A 24,669-nucleotide genomic window follows, 5' to 3' on the forward strand; every position below is an offset into this window, starting at 1 on the left:
CATGTTTTCCTATCCCAAGTAATATGTAAAATGCCACAGCAGCTGGCCCACAGCTCTGGTTCGTGGAAGGTTAACTTGCTCTTCACATTAATAGCTTTGGGCAACTTTGTCCCTCTCACAAAGGGAGAATTACATAAAAGTTCCACCATCACTGTGATAAGAAAACTTCCTTGGAAGCCAAAGCCTCCCCTCCACTGCAGATGGATGTGAGAGATGATCCTGCCTTCTGCAGTGGGGTCTGATTTTTCAAAAATAGCTCATCCATTGGTTTATGAAACTGAGCTTGTGAAACACTGTGTGTCTCCTATTAGTTTAATCAGATTCCATGCCCCTGTAAGTCACAAACCCAGAAAATCCAGCTTCTCTCCCATTCCCTAGAGAGCTGCTCTCTTGTGCATGGCAGGAGAAAGGAGACTGTCTCGTCTCCAGCAGAAAGCACGTCATCTGCCTGTCATCCCCTTCAATAACTTGTCTTGGAAAACTACAACAGCTTGAGCAAGACTCATCTGACTTGTGGGTCCGAACTTTGGCATTTGTTCACTGTACAAATCTCTTCCCTCACACTTCAACAAAGCACTTTTCTCTTTCTTCTTCCTTTTTATTTTTATTTTAAAATTTTACTCTCCCAGGCAGACATCAGAAAAATCCCTTGTACAGCAACTTTTCCTCTCAGTACCACATTTAATTTGCATCTTCCAAATAAAAATTTTCATCTTTTCTCCCACCAGTTGAGACTTCTGCTGCCAACTCTCCTAGCTCTCTTAATCAAGCATATTTGTCAATGAACTTGCAATTACAATGTGTGTGCTTGATAAAGCAAAGATGTGTGTAGAAATAAACTGCCAAACACTTTCACAAATTAAACAAGACATTAAGCTGCCTCTTGCTTCCCTCTCCCCAGTTCAATCCCTCTCCAAGGCCTTGTATCCTTCTGTCTGCAGCCACCTCCATGCCTGCTGTTCTGAGCTGTTCTGCTCTCAGCTTGACTCAGCATTTCTATATTTCAGCATCTTTTCCTCTGTCTCACCAGCCTTATGCTTAGACTGGGAAATGCAGAAACCATTATGCCACTCTTTAGTTATAACCCAAGTTAAACAAAAAAGTTCCAGCCTGTGACATTCTAAGCAAAAACTCTTTCTGAAATACCAAAATGCATATGACTACATTTTATAATAACACAACCATGCAGCTTTCTGGTCAATTAATGTAAAGCACTTCAAGGTTTTTTTTTTAAAAAGACTCCATTTGACTTCTTGGATTCAACCCACTCTTATTAATTATATACAGGACTTATATTATTATATACAGGACTGTGCGTTTTCACTTATTTCATGGCTACATTGTTGACTATCTTTACAGTTTCTGCCTTCTGTAGATGCTCTCCTGTCCTGGCTGTACTTTTTATACTCACTACCTCTACCCTTGAACCTTTCCTCAGCCTTTATTAAAAAACCCCCAACACCAAAAGACCAACAAAACCCCACCCGAATTCTCTTCCTCACCTCACCCATGTTCCGACAGACGCCCGCTCAAACTCCCAGGCTTGTTTGTGATCTGTGCCTGCCTGCTCTGCTCAGAGCCCTTCTGGGCATCTCTGCCCCCAGCAGCTCCCTGTAACACACACTGGAGGAACAAAAAAAACCCAAACAAAAAAGCCAGCCCCACCTGGACCCTGCTGCTGTTTCTCCTTTACCTTGGAATAGAAGCACTCCGCTAGAGTTGTTTCTTTCAGAAAGAGGGCTGGCTGCAGCTGTGCTCTGCCAGACAACATTGGTCCACCTCAAACAGAGAAACAGGTTTTATTTCCATATACATAAACAGCCTCCACTAAGGAAGGGAGGGAAGCAGCACAGAAAAGGAAATATTGCAAATATTGCAAACACACGATTCTAGTAAGTTTTTGTCAGTGGATCTTCATTTCTTCGCTCCTTGCAAAGGCTATAATACCAATCCACTTAAACCTTATTTTGTTTGCAAAAAACAGCACCTTCTTTCTCACTACTGATTTCCTGACTTCAGCAGGTTCACAGGAGGGTTCACAATCCCTTTATTGTCCACTTTATTAACAAGTATAAAGGTTTTCATTTACTACTTGAGCTTTCCATGAGCTCTGAAGATCAGGAGAGATACTACTGAAATGCAATTTGATTGCAAGTAAGCACTAAAAGGATAAAGTGGGACTAGAACTTACAAGCACTGGTTATTTCAGGACTTGTGACTGGCACAAAGATGGCTCACTTTATAGATAGATACTACTTTTTCTTCAAAGACTAAACAGCACAAGCAGTGTCTCTCCTGAATGTTCCACTGACACCACTTTTTTCCTGAACACAAAGTAAGTCAATGTGGTTTTCACTTTGTTTCATTCCCTGACCTCTTAAACTAGCCTAGGCTGCAGCTCTGTCTGGGAGTGGAAACAGTACACTGGTGCTACAGACCACTGGATTGGTGGGGGAGAGGGCAAGGAAAAACATTTAAAGATAAATTAAAATCCCATTTCAAATATTTCTGATCCTTAAAAGTGTTTGAAAAATCATATAGACATGATGTTTCCTTCTAGTAGGCTTCAGGGGAGTTTTGCAAGCAAGATTTTCATTGTACCGAGACACAAGATTGAAGTCTGGGTTTCTTCCAGCTCCACAGGTGGAATGAAAGATGTCTTAATGTTAGAAAATTTCAGTTCTTGAAGAAATGAAACTCTCAATATCATGGACATGTGATCTTTTCACAGTGTTTTTGTCACACAGCAGTACAAGATGTGCTACTGTAAACTTGCTTAAAAGCACCTTTCCTGGACTCTGAGGCTAATGCACTAGAGCTGTATTTCAGAATATTTAAAATGGAATGATTTTTCCTTCATATGCTGTTTTAACCTCAGTGCCTCCAAAATGAATCACAACATGATCACTCTTCCACAAACACATACTACTGGCGTGTAGTAAAATTTCCCAGCACAAAACACTAACGATCCTAAACAAAACCAAACAGAAAGAAATAAAAGACAAAGGACCATACAGTCCATTTGGGAAATGCCTCCTGAAGCTGCAGAGAGAGAGGCTCCCTGCAGCACTAACATCTGCACAAGACAGAAAATTTATTTCCCCCTCTCCCCAGAAAGAAATAGAGATGGAGGGAGAAGAGGAAATGGCAGACAGCAGATAATCTCTATTTTACACCAACAGACAAAATGACAGTGGAAAAGACTTCTGCCCTCTGGGGTTCACAGGAAACCAGTCACAGGATATGTGTTCCTTTCAGTTCGGTAAGTGTACACTCTGGCAAGTTGTGTCATTAAACACAAATGGATTTTCCTTAAAGTTACAACCACAAGCAGCATCACATTTTGCAAAATCTCTTACTATTAGTATGCTGAAGAATATGAATATAGTCTTAAATAAATATTCATATATTTAAGTCTAGAAGTAATGATGCAACACCTGTTTTATATATATATATATATATATATATATATAAAAAAAACTTACTATTTGCTTCATTAAGCCCAAGGAAGAAAGCCTCTCACAGACACAACTGACCTCGGGCTGGTTTGGTTTTGGATTTTTTTTCTTTTCTTTTTGGTGTGTGTTCAAAGAAACAAAACTGAAATTGCAAATCCAAGCTCCATCAAAAGGCTTTCAGGTAACCTTTTCTCAGAGAGCAGTATAAATGTTTACCCACTTCTCTCAAAATGTCATCAATGTTGTGTTGGGGACATGCAGTGCGGGCACTGAACCAGCTTTTACTCATACAATAATGTTAATGGGCACAGGATGTGATTGCATTTTTATTATTTCTTTAGACTCTTTGAAGTGTTTTATCAAGTGTCCAAGAACTACTGACCATGGGCTTTTCAGGATTTTCTTTTTTCTTATAATTCATAAGTAGCTTATACAAACACACCAGGGATTATATGACTCAAGTGCTGTTTTGTGGCTTTAAAAATATCTTTACTTAAATAAAAGTCAATTCCAAAAAAGATCTCCTCACCCCTGACCTCCTCTAAAAATCCTCTCCCTTCTTCTAAAATCAGAGTAGCAGTAACAAAACAGAAAAAAAGAACAACAAAACCCCCACCCCCAAAAAAAACAAAAGAAAAAAAAAAACAGAAGTCCCATTTTTAAGCTCTTTCCAGGATGCCGGGTTTCCTTGTAGAACAAACCATGCTGTCTCTAACCCACTGGGGTGCTCGGAAAGCCAGCCTGAGGCTCAGAGCATTCCCCACACTCACGTGTACAGCCCCTCGCACCCACAGGAAGGGAGAGGTGAGGAGCCTGGAACGCCTACTCTCCCAACAGCACCAAATTTCCATTCGGCATTGTGTCTCGCTGGACTTTCAATATCTCTGACAGTTTGTCAGACCTGTCATGTTCAAGGTAAAAGTCACTGTAACACTGAAAAGTAGAAATTTTTGAAAAACACAAAGAACATAACCTTTTGGTTCTACTCTATGTTTTTTTCTGATTGACACATGCCAGCTGTTCAATGACTGTTTTAATGCCTTCTACTTCCACTCTGTCAGTAAAAACAACAAAAAATTCAGTTCACATTTAACAAAGGGCTCATTTACAAACACCTCATTTAGCAAGTAAAATTTGTATGTAGTTTCATCCTTTAATGTCTTCTGTTCATCCCATAAGCTCATTCACAATGAATGCACAAGTGCATTTCACAATATCCTATCACCCCACTGCCACAGTAGAGAGATTTATATAGATTTTTCTGACTCTTTTATTGCTAAGAGTCAGAAAAGGACAGCTTGATGATTTTGTCCTTTGACATGCAAGGAGCCCAAACAGCTTTCAGAAGTTTTTTACCTCTTATTTTTAAACAGATGATGAACTATGTTATAAAGTTAAGAGAGATTAACCTGAGAGTATTAACTGCCAAATGAGATGAGGAAAGTGAGATCATAGGACTGAGTTCTTTGTAGAAATCCACAAAAAGAGGTGATGGTGTTAATTAAGATTGTGCTGAAGAGTGCCAAAAGTCAAGTCCTCCATTTCCCCTCCACCTTTCAAGTAGAATTAGGTTTAAAATAAAACAGAGTAACAGTGCTGACAGACACGGGATAGCTTGTTTATGCTCTGACTCTGCTTTGTATTACCTGTAAAGGACAGTAAGATTTCATACAAAGAGCTGCTTCACATTCTTTGACTGAAGAGCTCTTAGCATGGTACAGACTGAAGTCCTAAATATTAGCATTAAAAAAGAAACAAATTAAAAAGTCCAACCAAAACCACTCTGGTCACCCCAAACTAGAGCCAGGTAATTAAAAAACCAGAAGTCCCATTTTTAAGCTCTTTCCAGGATGCCGGGTTTCCTTGTAGAACAAACCATGCTGTCTCTAACCCACTGGCGTGCTGGGAAAGCCAGCCTGAGGCGCAGAGCATTCCCCACACTCATGTGTACAGCCCCTCACACCCACAGGAAGGGAGAGGTGAGGAGCCTGGAACGCCTACTCTCCCAACAGCACCAAATTTCCATTCGGCATTGTGTCTCGCTGGTTTCTCGCTCGCACAAAGGCTGGTTTGCCCACTGCAGGCAACAGCAAATTAGTGTGGTTCACATGTGCTGACTTGCAACACCAGTTCGCAGCGAGACCTCTCTGGTTATTGAGTGTGCTGCTTCATACCTGAACAACAGAAAGCCTCACGCCTCAGCTTTCGCTCGCCCCCATCGCACTGCAGATTTGTGGAAAAAGACCAGTCGTGCTGGGAAAGCCAGCCTGAGGCGCAGAGCATTCCCCACACTCATGTGTACAGCCCCTCACACCCACAGGAAGGGAGAGGTGAGGAGCCTGGAACGCCTACTCTCCCAACAGCACCAAATTTCCATTCGGCATTGTGTCTCGCTGGTTTCTCGCTCGCACAAAGGCTGGTTTGCCCACTGCAGGCAACAGCAAATTAGTGTGGTTCACATGTGCTGACTTGCAACACCAGTTCGCAGCGAGACCTCTCTGGTTATTGAGTGTGCTGCTTCATACCTGAACAACAGAAAGCCTCACGCCTCAGCTTTCGCTCGCCCCCATCTCACTGCAGATTTGTGGAAAAAGACCAGTTACACACGTTGGCATGCCAAAACTATCAAGGCTATGCATGAAGTTATGCACCAAACCCCAGACTCCCCAGAGCTGTTACTGGTTGTGCCGCTCGCATTTGCCTGCCCTCCCCCAGCTTGCCCAAGACTTTACTGTGATGAAGCTCTTAATTACATGATCACATGGAAAGCTTCCCATAAGAGCAGAGTCTCCGATTCAGTGGCTAAAATGGCTGGTGCTTATTCAGCGTGGATGTTTAATACTTTTTTTCCCCTTTTGACATTCACTGTCATTTTACAGAATGATCTTCTCAGCTTGCTCCAGAAACACAACCAGCTCACTTATGAGTCCCTGCACTGCTCAGCACATGAGTTCTCCCTCACAAAGCATGCATTTTTTATAGCATCCTAAGACACCAGGAGTATTATTGGTACGTGATGACAAAGACAAGATAAACTCCAAAGTTCTTTATGTAGGTGCCCAGTTTGAGAGAACCAAGGCCTGATTATTCAGTACATCCACAGCAATGAGCCCATTGACTTCCTCTGCAGTGGCACTAACTTGACACTTCTCCAGTCACCCCAGAGTTTCTTAGATTGCTACACAGCAAAATAAGTCACTTCTCTTAACAAAGTATGCTTAAGTGGAACCTCTTTCCACTTTTCCTCTTTCCTCCTTCTGGATGCCCAGCAGGTTCTTGCCTTTCCCTTCCTCCAAACTTCCCCACCGCTTTCATGCGGCACCTCCCAGCTCCTGCAACAGGTGAAGCTGTGATTCAGCAGGAGACAATCTTTCCTGCTCCAGCCCTGGTCTGCTCCACGGGGCACTAAAGTAAACACGGACCTTGTCAGCTGAAAAGCCCAGGATCACATCAGGCAACTAAAACCTGAACTGTAACACACAAACACTGATACTGCAAGCACTTAAGCATACTTGACATCAGGAAAAAAAAAATCAAGGAAACGTTCTTTGAAATAAGACTATTTTAAGATTGTTAAAAGCAAATGTTTCCCATCCTCTGAGAAGTTCTCATCATAGGAGTGCATGTGATTAATCAGCAGGCTGATGCACAGTCTCTCCTTCTTAAGCTCAGGGAGAAATGGGAAACTTCATGCTGTTTGCACTGCTGGGTTAACCACAATCAAGGGGGGTGACAAGGGGTACACACCATTTATCAACAGATTTCATGGTTGTTACTACCTGCAGAAGGAAGAGCCCAAGCCCTCAAATCTTCAGTTCAATTACCTCCAGATTAGAAAAGGCAGACTCTGTAATCCATGACTGCTTGCCCAACTTGCTTTAAAGTATTTTCTCTGCTGGAAAACAGATTCAGAGAGGCTAGAGGAATTGGTCAGGATGATTAAAAAGGAGAGAGAATGGGAAAGGAATACATGAGCAGCCTTGAAAGATGAAGAAGGCTTTTACAAAGTGATAGTGCATTTTACTTGCACAAGAAATGCAGGCAGGAACAGACAAGATTCCAGGACCTGTTCCCTTTTGGTCCGCTGTTTCTCTGAGTACACTGAAGGTAACAGAGATGCTTTGTGCAAATACTGATGACATCTAGATATTAAAAACTCTACAATAACCAAAAGGTGGAGAGAGCAGTTGGAGATGCTTTTCCCTTGAACTCTCTGGAAATCGGCAGTGACCTGTGTTCAATGTATCCTAACTTGTGCCATTAGGACTGAAATGATTTAAGACCCCTGCATATCCTCAATTTCTACCATGCACGGTTTTGTGTCACTCTCAGAAGCTGTTCTCAGAAAAGCAAGATTCACAAAACCTCAGCTGGCATCTGCCCGCCCTTATTTCAACATGCCTGTGTGCTTTGTGGTTTAAGACCCAGCCTGAGTCAGTGCTGATGTAAATACATACATGTTGTGTCAGTTTTGGATACAGGCACTGCAAAAAGCCATGAGAGATACTTGGCAGAGATTATGGGTGGGCACTCCTCCCACTTAGCACCATTACTGAACATTGCTGATGTACACGCTCTAACAGCAGCTGGAAAGCTCTGGGCAGTCATTTGCAACTGAGCTGGCAACTCAAGGCTATTCTTGTGTACTTAAGAAAAGTTATTTCTCTTAGAGAAGCAGCAGGTTATTAGTATAGAAGTACTGGCAATACCTCAGGAGCCACACATCTCCAAACACTCCACTCTCCTCTATGAGGACCATAGAAAGTCCCTTTCAAAAGACAACAGAGCTATAGCAACTGCAAATTTCTAACTCTCTGAAGTAGGTGGGAAATGATCTGTTCTGAACATCTATTAGCAGACTCCTCAAATATGTAACACAAAGAAGATCATAAAAACAAATTACTGTGTGCATTATATTTTTATTCTAGACACGTCTGCATAACAATTATGGGGAAGATCACTGGGAAGAAAATAAGGCATTCTGCTGGATGTGAGTAGCCTGTTAAACCTTCTGGAGGTCCAGGGTGTCACTGACTCCACTAAGTGTCTGCAGCTCAGCCAGCCCACAACTGTAGGATGGCTTTGCACTAACTTGCCAGCCCAGGTGCTCTGCTGACAGCAGTGTGGACAGACACACAGACACCTACACTTCCCTTTACCCTTTTTACCAGGAGCAAGGCCAACACCCCAGCCAAAGCAAGCTGCCTAGGTGTGAGCAGCCTACAGGAAGGTAAACCCAACACAAACCATGTAATCCACAGCAACCAGTAAGTGTCCAACTCCGCAGCATCTGGCAGAAGGACAAGCCCCAGACCAATAACGCATAAAAAGCCAAACCAAACCTGAACCAAGCAAAAAAGACCCCAAAATCCTGTCCAATCTTGGACAAATCTATTACAGCTCACACATGTGCAGATAAATCCTTTTCACTGTATCAGTTTAATAAAAGATAATATCAGTTTAAGCCAATGTGGCACAATTTGTCCAGTTCTACTCAATGAGAACTAATGCAGGATGCTTACTCACAAAAAGAGTGGTTAACAAAACTGACAAACCATTCAATGCTTAACAGGAAGTCTCAAGAAACACCAAGTTTCTCAGCACCCAATATTGCAGCAATATATTTCTTCCTCTCCCCTCCCTTCTTCTTTTTTCTTTTTCTCCAGAGGATAAATTTATCTCAATTCCAGTAAAAGCAGAAGACATAAAGAAAAAAAGCAGCATGTTGGCTGGTACCTTTGTTGCTGTTGAAAATGCAGAACAAATATGAAATGTCAGAGCATGATACTCCCAGAGGAAAGGGCTGGCCCTAGCCAAAACTTCTAGACTAAAGCACAGACACAGAAACCTCAGCCTGCAAACAGAATGATAAGTTTTGTCTGCTCCCCCTTCTGCTCAATTCACCCCTAACATTTTCTTATACCAAGTAGTTTCCATAACTATCACTGAAATCAAACCAGCAAAACCTTAAAGAGATCAAGCAGACAGTTCCTGAACTTCTGGAAAATGAAAGGGATACAAATGAAACATCTTTTTTGGAGCATTAAAAATCTCATCTCCTAGGAAGAAGAGACTGAAAATTACACATTCCGGGTACTACCCATGTGAATTTAAATATAGTAAGGCATTATTTCTGGTTACACACCAGTCAACCATTTTTTCCAACAAACTTGAGGAGGAACATTACTGAGACACAGATGCAGCCAAGTAATGTCACTAAAATGCCATGACTGGCTGGTAGAGCAAGTCTGGGAGATTGCTGGGTATGCCTAGAAGGCAAACTGGCTATCAGGTTTTCAAGTCCTCAACTGAGCATTGTGAGTTCAAGTGGCTTGGGTTACTTTTGTTTTAAAAAAGCCTGGTAAATAAATCTATTGATAAAGATTTTGCATTGAAAAATGAAAAAAAAAATCGTTACTTCAGGTATCAAGCAGCTTCAGTTTGAACTTCCTAGAAACAAGGGTCACTGAATTTAAATATCGAGTTGTAATCCCTGGGCCAACATCCTCCTTTTCTCCCCTTTACTTCCTAGTTGTGTCATGGAGCCTTCCCTTCCACCTTCCCTTTTGCTCCATGTCTCCTGCCACCCTGAAAAGGCGAGAGAAGAGCTATGGCTAGTCAAGCAGAGCATACATGCTGACTTGGTTTGGCAGCATCCAGGTGTTTGACATCCACAAGCACCGAGTTTGAGTCCCTTCAGGAGGGTTAAAAGCAGTGTCTCCTTGACACACCTGCCTCTTCTGAAAAACACTGGTCATGAATATCATTCACAATCATCTTCAAATTTACTCTGAGACATCAAAAGACTCCAAGTCTGAGGGACAAGTGAACAAACTGCTTAAGGCTTATGCCTACAAAAAACAAAATATACAAAAATCTATGCTTTTAATATTTATTCTTTTCTATATTAAAAGCCTCACTGTACAACTTAATACTTTTCAAATTTTGCAATACATGGACAGCTGTACTGTGTGGTTCCTCACACTACAGAGACAGGAGACCAAAGGTACGGTTTCAGAAAGCCATAAAAGTGGCACAAATCTTCAAATATTCATTATGCAAATCCAAATAATGTCTTATACATCCTATTATTCTTAGTTTGCTTGATAAATATTTCTGTTAAACAATGCAAATTTGTACACAGGCAAAAGAAAAAAAAAAAAAGAACTGGTATTAAAAACTGAAGCAAAGGAACTCAGATCACACGTGCCAACAAGGAACTTAAAATTTATTTGAGGAATTCTGGCAACTCATCACAAATGAGCTCTCATAGGAATACCAAAATTAGGTTAGCAGTTTCTTGTGAACATCAGGCAAAGAAAAAAATGCCCTGAAAACACAACAAAACTACTGCCAAGAAGGTTTATGCTGCTTTTCTTCTGGGTTTAGCCATGGCTAATTAATATAAATCATCATCCCCTCTCTCCCTTTGAGTCAAAAAGAGGTAAGATATCTTCAACATGTTTTCCCACTCCCCCAGAAACCAAAACTCAAAGAAAAAGTGTTCAAAACCAGTTAGCTATATATACAGGCAATGGCAGCTACTACACCTCTAGTCCAAGCATGTGGCATGCGCTCAGATTTAAGCATGTCAGTAGTCTGCAAAATTATGATTCAGAGATGAAGTTATTTGAGATCCTCCCAATCCTTTTGTTTTAATACAGTGCATGCCTTACTTTGCCTCTTTAGCATATGTAGTAATTGCTCTTTTAAGTTCCTAAAATGTAATTCTTGACAAAAGGGCATTGGAAATTCCTACACCAAAGAACCAGAGGGAATGAGAAGCCACCTTAAACAGCAGCCAATACCTGATGGGCTCTGGGTGAAACCCCAAGGCACCGCTTTTCAAGCAGTAAGCCACCACACGCTTGTCAGAGAATAAAGTCACAGGAAGAGGAGAAAAAAAACCTGACTCACATCTATAACACGAAAGGACCATTTCTGACATTTTTGGTTCATAAACATATTGTACACAGGCCGGCAGTGTACTTGAACAGCCAAGGTCAGTTATCCGGGAGGGCATCTGTATCTCCAGGAAGGTTTGAGCTTTGGTTGGGGTGGAAGAGGCATGGGGACTCAGTTGGACAGCACTGATAATGCTTTAAGTATTGCAAAACAGGGAAGAGAAAACAGTGTTAAATGCATCGTACTGAGCAATGCTCCATCTCTTACCCCTCCTTTTATAGAGGACTTCCCGTGTTTAATTTTTTTTTTAAAGAGATTAAAAACAATATACAAAGAATTCAGTGTATTGCTTAGAAACATATGCCAGCATTAACATAAGAAAATTAAGAATATTTTTAGGATCAACCTCTACTACACCCGTTTATGCATCAGCAATTTAAAAACAGCATAGATCAGCCACAAGTCAACTCTAACAACTAGTCTTCCAGACAGAGCAATCAAAGTAGATATATATATTAAAAATACCTGAGTCACACTGGTGGAGCCGACCTCCAACACAATTTGAATGTGTTAGATCTAATTAGAAGGTGTTGACAAGTACACACACATTTATTCCATAAGAAAAAGATAGTCACCTTTGAGATCTTGAGCAGCTGCAGCTACCACACTACCTTGGACCTCGGTGGCCAAATGAATATGTAATATCTCTAGCTCTAAACTCCCACTCCTTCTTTCTCTCCTCCAAAACCACTCAAGTATTTAAATATTTAAGATTGGTAACACTGGCTTCCGGTCTTGTCACCATCCAAATTTTAATCAGGGCCAGGATGTGGAAGACTGAAGGTGCTGGCATTGTCTGGAGTAGGTACTGATCTCCTGCACTCAGTGCTGTTTGTTGCCTCATGTCCCAAAGTTTCTACCAAGATAATACACACCACACTCTTCGGAAAAGAAGTATTTGACTTCTCTATCTTGTTGACAATAACCTAAGTTTAATCTTTCATAGCCCATTTAAAAAAGTATTAAACGTGAGTTGAAACACATCCCACTCATCTTCCCATTGGAACTATTTTACTCAAGCTGCAACCAAACACCGGAAAGCTTGCGAGCTCTTCACATGACTTACATCAAAACTGGAACAAAAATTCTGAATGCTTTTAACTCTCACTCTCTCCCCCACGAGAGCTTAAACACTGGACTAAGTGACCCTAGTTTCTGATTAAATAAAAGCAAATAAATAAGAGCACGCAGCCTTCTGAGCTGGTGAACCTCACTTGAGTGGCCATGAACAGCAAGAGCTGTTCACCAGCACCGCCAATAGTACCTGGGGAGGGCGTGTCCCCAAGGGGTCAGGGGGTGTGTGTGTGCCCATTATTTACTGTGAGCAGCCAAAACTCCCCATTTGTCCACACAAACCAGTGATCAGATTAGTAGTAAGCCTCCACTTTGAAATATCTCTTGCACAAAGTCCTTCTGCTCTGTAACAATGCCGCAGTAACCTGAGTGAGCTGTGCAGCCTAAGGGTTGTTTCAAAACCAGGAGGGGCTTCTTGCTCACTCTGAGCTGCAAACAACTCATCCTGCAGTGATAACTGTACTGAGTGAAAAAAATTACAACTAATTTTCTGGGGCTGGGCAAAAAAGTATTTTTATTTTTTAATCACTGTGAATATAAGCAGTTCTGCAACATTATGATCAGAGCATGGTGAACATCCATTAGCTCAGGGATAAACAGCTCATTTGGGTTGGGAGATGAGAGGATTCACAGGCAAGGCAAGGAAGGTGAGCAATGGAGAAGACCAAGGTAAGCAAACATGAAGACAGGATTGCTGTAAGCAGGGTTGTGGGAACAGACTAGATGAAAGAGGGACCACTAAAAGAGCTTCTGTCAGCCATAGCCAGTGCCACAGAGGTAGAACAAACACCCTAAGAGAAATCAGAGGAGGAAAACAGTGGTAGCAACAGCCAGAGTAGGATGGGAGACTTTGAACAACTTCTTTGGTGGGAATAAATATTAAAGGTTAAATTAAAAAAAAAAAAAAAGAAAATAAAAAAGAGCAGCCTGACATTTCCTCTCCCTTGGTGACCTTCCCCTGCTTAAACCTCTCTACCACTTCCTTTTACACCCATGGGCTGTTAAGGTTTCCTTTTTCTCTGATGGAATAGATACCCAGGAGGTCCTGCAGGCACAGCAAGCAGGCACACCAGCCATCTCCCTGACCATCAGTCAGTCAGGCAGCACACAGCGCACACTCAACACCTCAGACACTGCCACAGCTACCTGTGAGCCAGAATTTCCTAAACTAAACATTAATATATTACACATTAAAGCAGACACATGCAGGTATAAAATCTACACCTTCAGCTGATCTCCCACACTGGAACTCTGAGCTAAGTGATGTGAGCCACACACTCTTAGAAGCAGCAACAACTGCAGGAAAAGTCCCACGTGCACAGGTTCGCTGATGGTTGGGGGTTTCTCTTGTACTCCAATTGTTCTGAGCTTTTTCAGGCAAATATTAATTTCAGTACTTAAACCACTAATCATGAAATTTTCATTTTGTGTGTGTTTGGAAAAAAATAATCAAATAGTGTAGGAAGATTAGACCTTAAAAAACACAAACTACAGCAAATCACATGTAGTATGTCAGACTCCTATAACAGCCCACTCACAATGACAGAGCCTCAGAAATCTAGTAGAGAAGAAAACACCTTCTGGGTATAAAATTTTAAGCACAAATTTTTGTCCCACAGCTCCTGTGAGGCTCACCTGGGTGGCACAACTCTTATTTCAATCCTCATATTTGCTACCAAACATTAACTTTAAAGAGGGTAACATAGCTAATAGCCAAAATACTGCCAGGAAAACAAACAGAATACACACAATGCATCTCTACATATGCTGTTTATTACGCATTTTCTTCACTGCTTTAACCAAAATGCGATACAATCTTGCTGCTTCAGCTTATATTGCAGTATGAAGTATGAAGGACTGGTGCAAAAAATTCACTAGAGGGAAATTGAAAACCTTTGCAGTTTTCTGTACACAAACACTGGATTGGTCACCACCTTCGTGGAACTTAAGCAGAGGACCACCACTGCTCCAGCTCTTTTTGAGGTGACAGAGCCTAGAGAGTTTCCACCAGCTCCAGCTTGAGGGAAATGAAGATAACTGGCAGCAACTGAAGATCTGGCACCAAATAAGCAATTTAATTAGCTGACAGGTGGAGCAAAGTAATTATTCCTCTCTCTGCAGCATTTGTGAGACCACATCTGGAGTACTCGGTCTGTGTTGGGAGTCCTGGGAAAAGAAAGACTGACGTACTGGAGTGAGTCCAGTGGATGTCCACAAAGCTGCTGCAGCACTTGACATATGAAGGCGAGATTGAGAGCTGGGTCTGTTCAGTCTGTCCTGGAAGATACTCAAAACCTGCCTGGATGAGGCCCCAGCTTTGAAGTTACCCCTATTCTGTTCAGGGAGATGAAATCCTTTAAGCCTACAGCTCACCTCAGAGATGTTAGAAGAACTATTAAAAAGCAGTTTAATGAAAAAGCTAGTAAGAAAATACTTCTATAAAGAAATCTGTTATCTCTAGAGAGATCAATTACAGAAAATAAATTTTTACAGTATGATTGGGTAAAAAGCCATAGGTGATCATTCCTTTAAACATTAGTCCTTTCTCCCCATTGTCCCCCACCCCCTTCTTAAAGTATGATGTGAAAGAGTTCAAAGGTACACACTTGTCACAATTTAAAAATGTTTAGCAAGTTCCCATACCAACAATCATGAAGTAAATCTACATGACATGGTCTGACTGCCATGTTCAAGACACATTCTCAGAAATTATACCTCACAGTGGTAACTGCTGATTATGGAAGAAATTCTTATCGCAGTTTGGGGTACCTACATTATCAGCAAATAGATTTTATTCCCTTTGCAGAGTTGCTTACACTTGCATTTTCTTAATATTTCTGTGATATTTCACTTTTGAAAGACAGTGTTAACAACAACATTAAGAAATCCACAGACATGTATTAAAACTTCAAAATTAAACTTGAACCACAAGCTCTCTGCACTAGTTTACTTTGGTAAGACCTCACTCATCAAGAATTATTCTCCAATTCTTACAGTGATACAATTTGAATGCATCCTTCTTTAAATAAGGTAGATTGAAAATAAACATTGCATACTATCACAGCACTATTGCATATCATCATAGCACTGTGTTACCTCAAAGTCTGTGGGTATGATGAAACTCCTATGGAACATATTAATATAATATAATCTTGTCTTTCATGGGGCAGATAATGTAAAAAAAAAAAAAAAAAAGCAATACCAATAGTACTAAAAAATAATAAGTTTAGAAACAACTTTAAAAAAACCTAGTTTGAGCAGTCTGATGCTATGAAAATGAACATTCATCTAGTTAACCCACTCTTTCTGGTCATTGCTCTCTTGTCTCTCCTTTTTTTGAGTCAAGAAGTGAAGCACAGCCCCTACAACACCTCAGATACACTCACAGCAGCCACGAACACGTCACGGTGGTCCTGGAAGCAGTGCAGGCACGTGAGCACAGTGTTCCTCTGGGCTGCTGGGGCTCTCCTGAATCTCACACGTGAGCTCCTCTGCCCACCTTGGCATTACTGCCATGCAGACATTTGTGTATCTTGGGTCCCACACCTCCTCTAGCCAAAGAAATAAAACCAAAGCAATGCAGATTGTTCTCAGCACAGTCCTGCTGTGCCACACCAGCTCTAAGGGATGACAGATATCTTTTGCAAGACACAAACTGACGTGACAAATCATGGAGGAGTTGACCACAAAAGCAAGATTAAGCTGACTCGTTTAACACCTACATCTATACACTCAGCTTCATAAAGCAGAACTGCCTACTAACTCTACTGCAGGGGCAGAAAAAAAATCCCCAAACCCCAAAACAACGTAACCTCATGATTTTGAACTAAGATTTGCTGAAAATGTAAGGAAGGGCACAGACAAGGTTACGTCACCCTTAAAGAAGTCACTGAATCACACTGATGGTCAGTGATTAAAAGAAATTCTATAAATGCAAGAATTTTTTAAACTTTTTACAGGGCCAACAGCAAATTTCTGTGAATGTTGAGTCATCAAGCAATGCTCTCTCCACCCTGCCTGCCATGACTGAGGAGGAGGAGGAGAAGGGACACAGTCTTCCCTGCACACTTTTATCTGCAGCCCTATTTGTTCCTTTTTGGCAGCCCCACTTGAACATTAGGACAAGGAGTTCTGCAGTTTTTAGACATGCCAGTAACGCTGCCCTAAGCAAGAAAGACAGTCAATGCTTGTCTTCTACCTCCCCCCGTGCACAAAAGGTCACTTCCGACCTTCAAATCTAGGGGATGTTTCTTCCACAAGGTCACAACATTTAGCAGCTCTCTTCTCAGTCAAATTTTTGGGCTCACTACTTTTCCTGCAAAAGAGAAACTCCTAGAGAGGTGTTCAAAAGAAATTGAAGCCAATGCTATACTGAGAGTTAAATCTGGCTCTTCAGCTTGTCAGCTCCTGCACTGATCTTATCCCAGTTGTAGGCTGATGGGCTTATAAAGTTTTTCAACAGTGAATACAGCTAATACAATGGGTTTCATTAAACAATTTTTTCTCCATTTAAATATGGTTTGCCTCAGCCTTTCTGAATAAAGTAGGAGATATTAAAAAAAAAATCCAATAGCTATTTCTCTTCACAAGTCCAAAGTGTGAGGTCTTATGAATATAAAAATCACTGACCACTCAAAGATACCTGGAAAATCTAATATTTGGAAAGAAAGGCCTGCATATTTAGCTAAAAACTGTACATTAAAATTTACAGATCAGACACTGTGCTGTTCAAAAGATTAGTTTTAAATAGTTTTATTCCTTCTTGAAGAGAAAGAAACCAGCAAAACATTTTCAATTAATTTGGAAACGGGACTGAGAGTGTTTCTTGATGAAATCACCAATTTAAATGCTGTACAGAGTGATAACATCCAAAAATTTCATAATCTGTTTGCTATCTCACAGATGAACCCCAGAAGGAAATTTAGGAATTTTCAGTTACTTCCCAGAGAAGAAGATAGGCAACAGAACTGGCATTTTTGCTGGTCTCTAGACAAAAATGTTGCTGGATATGGGCTCCCTCTCTGTAATTCAAAATTTATTGGCATACAGGGACAGCATACAAGACGTCCTGTTCACAGGAAGTCCTAAAACATGCAAGAGGTCATTAACTTCACCATAATAATCTCCCTCCACCATTAACCTCATCACCAAGAACAAAAACTGAGCATTTACAGTTTAAGACAAGAAACAGTCTAACTGCCTACTCAGACAACAGAGGTTTTCATACGGAGTCTTAGAGATGCCCTTTTTGCTTGGAAAAAAACATATCACAGCTGCCTAGTGAGGGGTGCCCATAAGGAAAAACCAGTCCCAAGAACAAACAAATAGCCTTTCTTTTAAGGGTGTGAGAGTTAGTTTTGCTTACACCTTCTCTCCCCGCTCCATCCCTGGGGTGAAAGCAGCTGGCTGGAGGACACAATCATCACCACCTTCCAAAGAGGGATATGAGCTGGTCTTCTCTGCTAAGCCCTAAGAAATGACCAGGTATGGGATGAAGCCATGTGCCCAGCACTTTCATCACCCACTGTGGTGAACTTGGAGAACTTCTGAACTAACCAACAATTCTTCTCAATTATTCTGGGCAAGAGCATCAACTTCAACTATAAGCCCTAGAGCAACTCTGGTTTAAAGGTCACGTACAAAGGGGGAAAAAACCCAACATACATGTTAAAAAAATAATAAAAAAATCCCCAACACAACACAATTATCTGTACATTGTTATCAGCGGAAATACATGATATTCCAAAGCCATGCCAGGAAAACTTTCAGAGCTGTCTTTTTTGTAAGTGGTACAGCTGCAAGTCAAAGATCAACGTTACGCAAAGTGCTCTTTCACACACAGGTTGTTCAAAAACAAGGGAGGTTGAAAGGTCTTTATTAATACAATAAAAAAGCCTTCAAATGAATGTTAAAGTTTATTTGCTAAAAACCAGCATAACAAAAAGACCCAACCCCACCCCCTCCCCACCCCCAACAAGTAAAATAATTGAAATTGTAAAGAAAAAGGATGCTAGAAATCATCAGACAGGTCAATAGGGAACTCGCATGGAATGGTGAAGTTTTTCTTTAAAAAATCACAAACCTGAGTGGGCATTTAATATTAATCTTCATTTTCACAGCCCGTTTAACTTCTCTGTATGGCTTCATATAGCAAATTTAGACCTGCCCCGATTGAGATTATCTGGCAAAAATATTTTCAACTTGGACTATACCAAAAAGGATCGAGAACTATTTTGGTCAAATCTGTTAACAGAGGAAAACTGGAGCCAAGAGGAAAAGGACAATTTTAAACAGAGAAGATATTTCATGCAAGCCAAGCCAATCATTTGAGGTTTCCTCCTTACTCCTCCCAAAATCACTAAAACAAGAGTTATTTTCATGTTAAAGTGGTGCCAAACACTTCTTTTCTGTTAAAGCAAATGTCCTCAATCATACACACACAAGGGCAGCTTCCTCTGCCTGCTTCAGCCAGCTCTTCCCTCGGTCTGTTCAATGTCCCTCCACCCTGCTACTCCTCCCCTTCTTCATACATTGTCCTGGTGCCATTATCATCACTTTCAGCTTCAAAACACTTTCCAAATTCACCACTGCGAGCAACAACACTTTGGTGAATAAAACTGTACTTTCCAAGCATTTATGGAGGCTTTAGTACTGATGGTGCATTTTGTCTGAAATGTAAGGTCTCAATTTTAGGTTATAATCATCCTTACACAGCCAAAGCTTTAGATGTTGATCTGTCTTTTAGAGCTCCCAGAGCCGCTGCAAGGGAGCTTGGAGGATGTGCAGATGATCTTCCAGAGGCCATGCAAAGAGCTGTGAAGCAAAGTGAGCTATGTGAGGCAGAGTCCTTTTGTTTGGGGCTGGTCAGCGATAGTGCCTTTGTTTTGGGGAGAGCAGACTAGCTGCTCTCACAGCACAGGATTCAATACTATTAAAAATGTCTCTGGCTCCTCTGAGGAGCGCTGACTGGGATCCTTTGTATTTTAAAGCACTGAACACATCACTCACAGCCGCTTCTCAACATCCCTCCTTTCTGGTTGTAGCCACAGGGAACCTAAAGCAGGATAGAACAAAGAATTTTCCTAGGCCAGAAAAGGCCTCCAGTCATTGTTGCCTCCTAAAAAATCCAACAAAATAGAGTACAACAAATAAGCACAGAAGGGTCACCTTCCCCATTCTCATCAAAACATTCTCACATTGCAGCTGCCTTGTAGAGTTCATCACATTAAAACACATCTCAGTACAATGAACATCAATGAACTTGCTCTAAAAATGTAGGCTTCTGCCTTAAGCAAGAAGGACTTATTATTACTCACAGATACTTTAGAAAATTATAGTGTGGGAGGGGCAACTTTCAGAAGTGCAAGACTTCTCTAAATCAGGAAAAGCTGGGCAGAAAGATGTGGGGTAACATCTCCCCATAGCACCTTGTCATAACCAACATCATCCGTTCAAACTGGGATGTCTCTTATACAAAAAAGGAGCTGCATTTTAGGAAGGGCAAGTTTAAAATTAATCTGCTGTCCTCTTCCCTCTTGGAAAAAAAGATTTAACCCGGACCCTCTAATTCAAATCAGTTGATACTGCCAGGCTATCTTTTTTGATAGCTTTTTCAGATTAAAAACATTCATTCAAATTCACGGTATACAAGCAATAGAGCTGGTCAGGAAAAATCCCACAGTCATTTTCTGCAAGATGATTTAGTTCTATCAATATCATAAAACTGCTGCTGGTTTTATACTCCAGTAAAAAGTCAAGGTGTCAAAGGTTCTACTTTGCTCCAAACAGGTGGCAGTATTTTGAGTTGAAATCCTTGCTTTCACAGCAAGTTACCATTTAAAACAGTCAGAAGCAAGATGAGGCATCATGTTTTGACTGACTTGAAATAATATGATTTTTCACCTCCCCCAGTAAAAGCAGTGATACCGTTCAATTTTGTTTCCGTTCCAAGTGAACTAAAGTTCCAAAAAAGCTCTACAAAATGTGATTGTTTTCCCGCAGCCAGTGGTAAGGACAGCAACAGGGTACTGCAACTCCTGTAAGGTCAGGCCTGTTTCCAGTTTCAGGGCCCAGGGACACCTCCCAGAGACAGGTTTAACGTGACCACTGTCACAGCAGGAGGCAGATTACCTGCCCGAAACCAGAGCCCTGCCTGAGCCAGCAGTGAGGCTGCCCTAGAGCACAGCGCTAACGCTAACGGGGCTCCGCGCTCGCTCCCGAAGGAGAGCCACACACGCCTCAAATGCACCGAAACAGCTTCAACCTTTCCTGTTTCATCTGCACCTGTCATTTCTCTGTCTGGACGTCAGGCACTAAGGGCCAAACCCATGACAGGATGCAAATGCTAGAAATCCCAATTGTTCTACACCTGCATGTTTATCGTCTAGTGAAATGCAAAGCTGGTTGGGGTTTTTTCTTTGTTTTGTTTGTTTGTTTGGGTTTTTGGTGTGCTCTCTTTTTTTTTTTTTTTTTTTTTTAATATAAATAATTACTCCCTCACCAAAAGAAGGTTAGGGTTTTTAACCTCTAGTAGTTAAACTTAAGCCCCCGTGGTACCAAGTGAGACACCCAGCAGGCAGGCAGATGCAGCCCTGAAGTTTCACCTCCTTCTGAGGCACTTTGCACTGGGTGGCCCTGGCAGCATTTCCCTGGCCCTGGGAAGGCAGCTCTGAGGTGCACAGTGCGTTCAGCACAGCACAGCAAGCAGCCACATCCCCGGCTCAGGAGAGCCACATCTACAGGGATCACAGCTCAGGGTGCTCCTCACCGAGGCACGCAAACCCTTTTCTGGGTTTCGCCTCAAGTAAATGGCTGACTTGCACAATACAGCTCCCAAGGCCTTTTGTCACCAAAGGAATCCTTAATTGCTGGATTTCAATGAGACTGCTCGGGTGAACTAGATTCGTCGGTTCAAGTCCTGTTTTTGGAGTAATGGGTCAAAGCGACTTGTGAAGACACTTCTGTGGGAGCTGCAGGGGTGGGAGAGGGCCAGGAGTTACTGGTTTTCTCCCTCTGAAAGGAAGGTCACTTTGACAATACACACTGCCAGCAGCAGACTTGCCCATAAAGCAAATTACAAAGCACTGTCCATGACACAAACAAACACCATTATTATACATTCAAAGTAGTGCCCAAACTGAATTAAGCAGAACTTTACAGAACAAGTTTGAATCAAATATTAATGTGCACCCCAGAGAGAAGGATGAAGGGAAAGCACATGCCTCCAACTCTTTCTCTCCCTGAAGTAAAAAGCACAGTAATGCAGCAAGACAGAAAAGTGCTGGTTAAATAAAAGTAATTGGGCATAAGATGGCAAACAGCTCTATACTCTCCTTATCACAATTAAACATATGATATTGTAGATATAACATATAACATATTACAGTCCCATATTACAGTGTGAAATCATCACAAATGTGCTGGGCAGTTTTCACTCACCTCAGCCACAATTTTATTGCACTGTAAATCAGTGCCGATGACACCATGTCCAGATTAGTATATTCAGCTAAGCCACAGGGCCAGTGGTCACAGAGGCCCTCACCATATCAGACTCCACTCATTATTTCAGATTACACCATTTAGCTTTTTCACATAAAGGTATCATGGAATCTGTTGTAGTCTGTCAAAAATAACTAGTTCCTCAGCAATGTTTTTCTTACCCATATGAATTAGAAATTTATCACTAGGTCCTAACTTTTCAAGACACTTGTTAAAAGGATTAATAACCAACTTCTTTATACCGCCTTATTCATTTCTGGCTTATACTGACTGCCATGCCCATATGCCAAAGTCATTTGTCCCTCACTGAAGACATGTATTTACTCAACACCAAAATAATTTCCAGAGAAGGCTGTTCAGAGTTTTATACTTAACTGGTATTTTATGCCACTATGTCTCTCCCCAGCAGGCAACACAGAATTTCTCAAACAACATGCCTGAAGCATAAACCACAAAACACCACAGCCAGTGGCCTACCATCAGACAACTTCATACTGAAAATTGTTTCTTTTGCCAAAGACAAGCCACGCAGATGAGGCAGTAATTTGCTGGAAGTGGACAGGAAGGATGCTTACAGGCACCCTCTAAGAAGCATCTGAACATTTCAGCAAATCTGCAGCCTACTATCAACAAAATACAAATTTCTAAAGCATTAATTAGGCAATCTTTCTCTTTTTCATCAAAATGATAACTTTGTGGGGTTAAAAGGGCTCAGGAAGGAACCCATGTCTTTTTCACAAGAGATACCATTCTTAAAATTGTTCTTATGCTGTGAAAAGACACTGACCTACTGACATCCATCAAGTGCTACCAGTTTTCGGAGCATGCACATCAAGGTGCTGAAAACTCCTGAATCACTGGGGCAAAAGTAACACTTTAGTGATACTAAATAAATGTGCAACTGTAAAAATGAACTGTAGCCCCTCCAGCTTCCCACTGGGTCAAGCAGCGGCTGCAATGGATGTAACTGAGAAGTTGGAGATGTTGCCTTCCCTCCCTTCCCACTCTGGTATTTTTCTTCTGCACTCCTTTGTTCACTTAACAGGACTTTGTTTAAAGTGTGTTTTTACTCCTTCACTGCATGACCAACCCACACAGTCAGAAGACAGGCTTATAAAAACCACAGATCTCCAGCAGGGAGCTCAACAGTGAGTGTAATATTGGACACAGCTCTCCATTCATCACGCACATTCTCTGGATTTCAAGTTGACAGTGTCCCCTTAGCCTACTGTTCCTCCTCATGGGAGACCAGACCAGTCAACCCTAATGAAAACACTTCCTCCACCAGCACATAAACAAACAGATCTTCACCTGCAACAGTTCTCGGCTTCCAGAACGCTAGTTAAAAAGACATCAAGACAAAAAGGAAAAAAGAAAAAAAAAAAGAAAAAAAAAAAAAAAAAAAAAAAGAAAAAAAAAAAGGGGGGTGGGAAGGAGATCCTAAAAAGTGTTACAGCTGCAGGGATGGTGGAAGGAAGGATGTGGGAGTTAAGGAGGTTGTATACAAGGAGGAAAATGACAAGGTCTCAAAGGCGTTCCCAGTTTTGTGCGTTTCACGGGCATTTCAAAAGCCCGGTCCGCCCTGGTCACTCGTTATTTAGCGTTTTAAGAATCAGAGCATATCAGAGTGACGGATGAGCAACTGCAGAGGGCTGCTTTCCACTCAGCCCAAACCTTCTCCACCAGCACTTACTCAGCCCTGCCCTCCCCGTCACTGCTGAACGGACCAAGGTATCATGGGCTTGTTTCCACAAAGTGACCCCCTTCCCTGGCCAGCCCTCTCCCAGAGCTCACGCACACGCAGAATCCACACAGAGCAGAAATCAGGCGAGATCCCGAGGAAGCAGAGGCCAAACGGAGCATTATTAAGGAGGTCGGGCGACACGTACACTGTGGCTCTGCAGACGCAGCAAAACGCTGGCACCCATGGTGTGGCGTTTGGTATCTCTCCCTAATCTCAAATGTAGCTGAAAAGGAACTGGCACCAGATCAGCGGCCTCGTCTGGGAAGGAACAGAGAGGCTCTAGGGGAGACACAAGAAACAAGCCTCTTTTCACATCCTACCACCCTTGGGCATTTTGTGCGTCCCTTCTTTCTTCCCTGAAAGAGGCCTTTGTCACAGACGCGCAAATCCTATACGATTTATTTCAGAGGGAGAGAAGGTCTTTTTATTTATTTCCCCCCCCCTCCCCTTTTTCGCAGTTCGGCGACAACAAATACGTCCCTGTGCTGCGCCCCCTCCCCTCTCCCCGGCCGGCGTCCGCGGGGGCGGGGGACCCCGACACGGGCGACCCCCGGGCACGCAGGGGCGGCGCACGGGCGCTCACGGGCGCTGCCCCCGGCCCTGCCCGCGCTGCGGCCGCGGCTCCCGGCGGGGGAGGCGGGNGGGGACCCGCGGCAGCGCGGCCGCCTCCCCTCGCCGGGAGCCCCGCACCCCGGCAGCGCTCGGGCGCACAAAGGAAGCAGACCCGCCGCAGCATCCATCCATCCATCCATCCATCCATGCATCCCCCCGCCCCCGCTCCTCCGGGCGGGCTCCGGCCCCTCCGTTACCTGAGGCGGCTCGGCTCGGCTCAGCGCAGCGCGGGGCCGGGGCGGCGCCGCCGCACTCGCATCCTCCTCGCTCCGCTCCTCCGCCGGCTGCCCCCGCCCGCCCGCCCGCAGCGAGGGGCGC

General features: G+C 42.5%; 1 protein-coding gene across 3 annotated transcripts in view; it reads right to left on the reverse strand.

Annotated features, from left to right (window-relative positions):
* The window catches only part of FYN (FYN proto-oncogene, Src family tyrosine kinase), a 138,737-nt gene extending 114,097 nt beyond the window's left edge, over positions 1 to 24,640 (reverse strand). For all 3 annotated transcript variants that reach the window (XM_041478099.1, XM_041478098.1, XM_041478100.1), the window contains exon 1: positions 24,549 to 24,640. The gene's annotated coding sequence lies outside the window, so the exon portion shown is untranslated. The remainder of the gene's footprint in view (positions 1 to 24,548) is intronic.
* Between the last annotated feature and the right edge of the window lie 29 nt (positions 24,641 to 24,669).

This window comes from Pyrgilauda ruficollis, unplaced genomic scaffold, assembly GCF_017590135.1.
Source record: "Pyrgilauda ruficollis isolate IOZ18807 unplaced genomic scaffold, ASM1759013v1 scaffold43, whole genome shotgun sequence".
NCBI classification, from domain to species: Eukaryota; Metazoa; Chordata; class Aves; order Passeriformes; family Passeridae; genus Pyrgilauda; species Pyrgilauda ruficollis.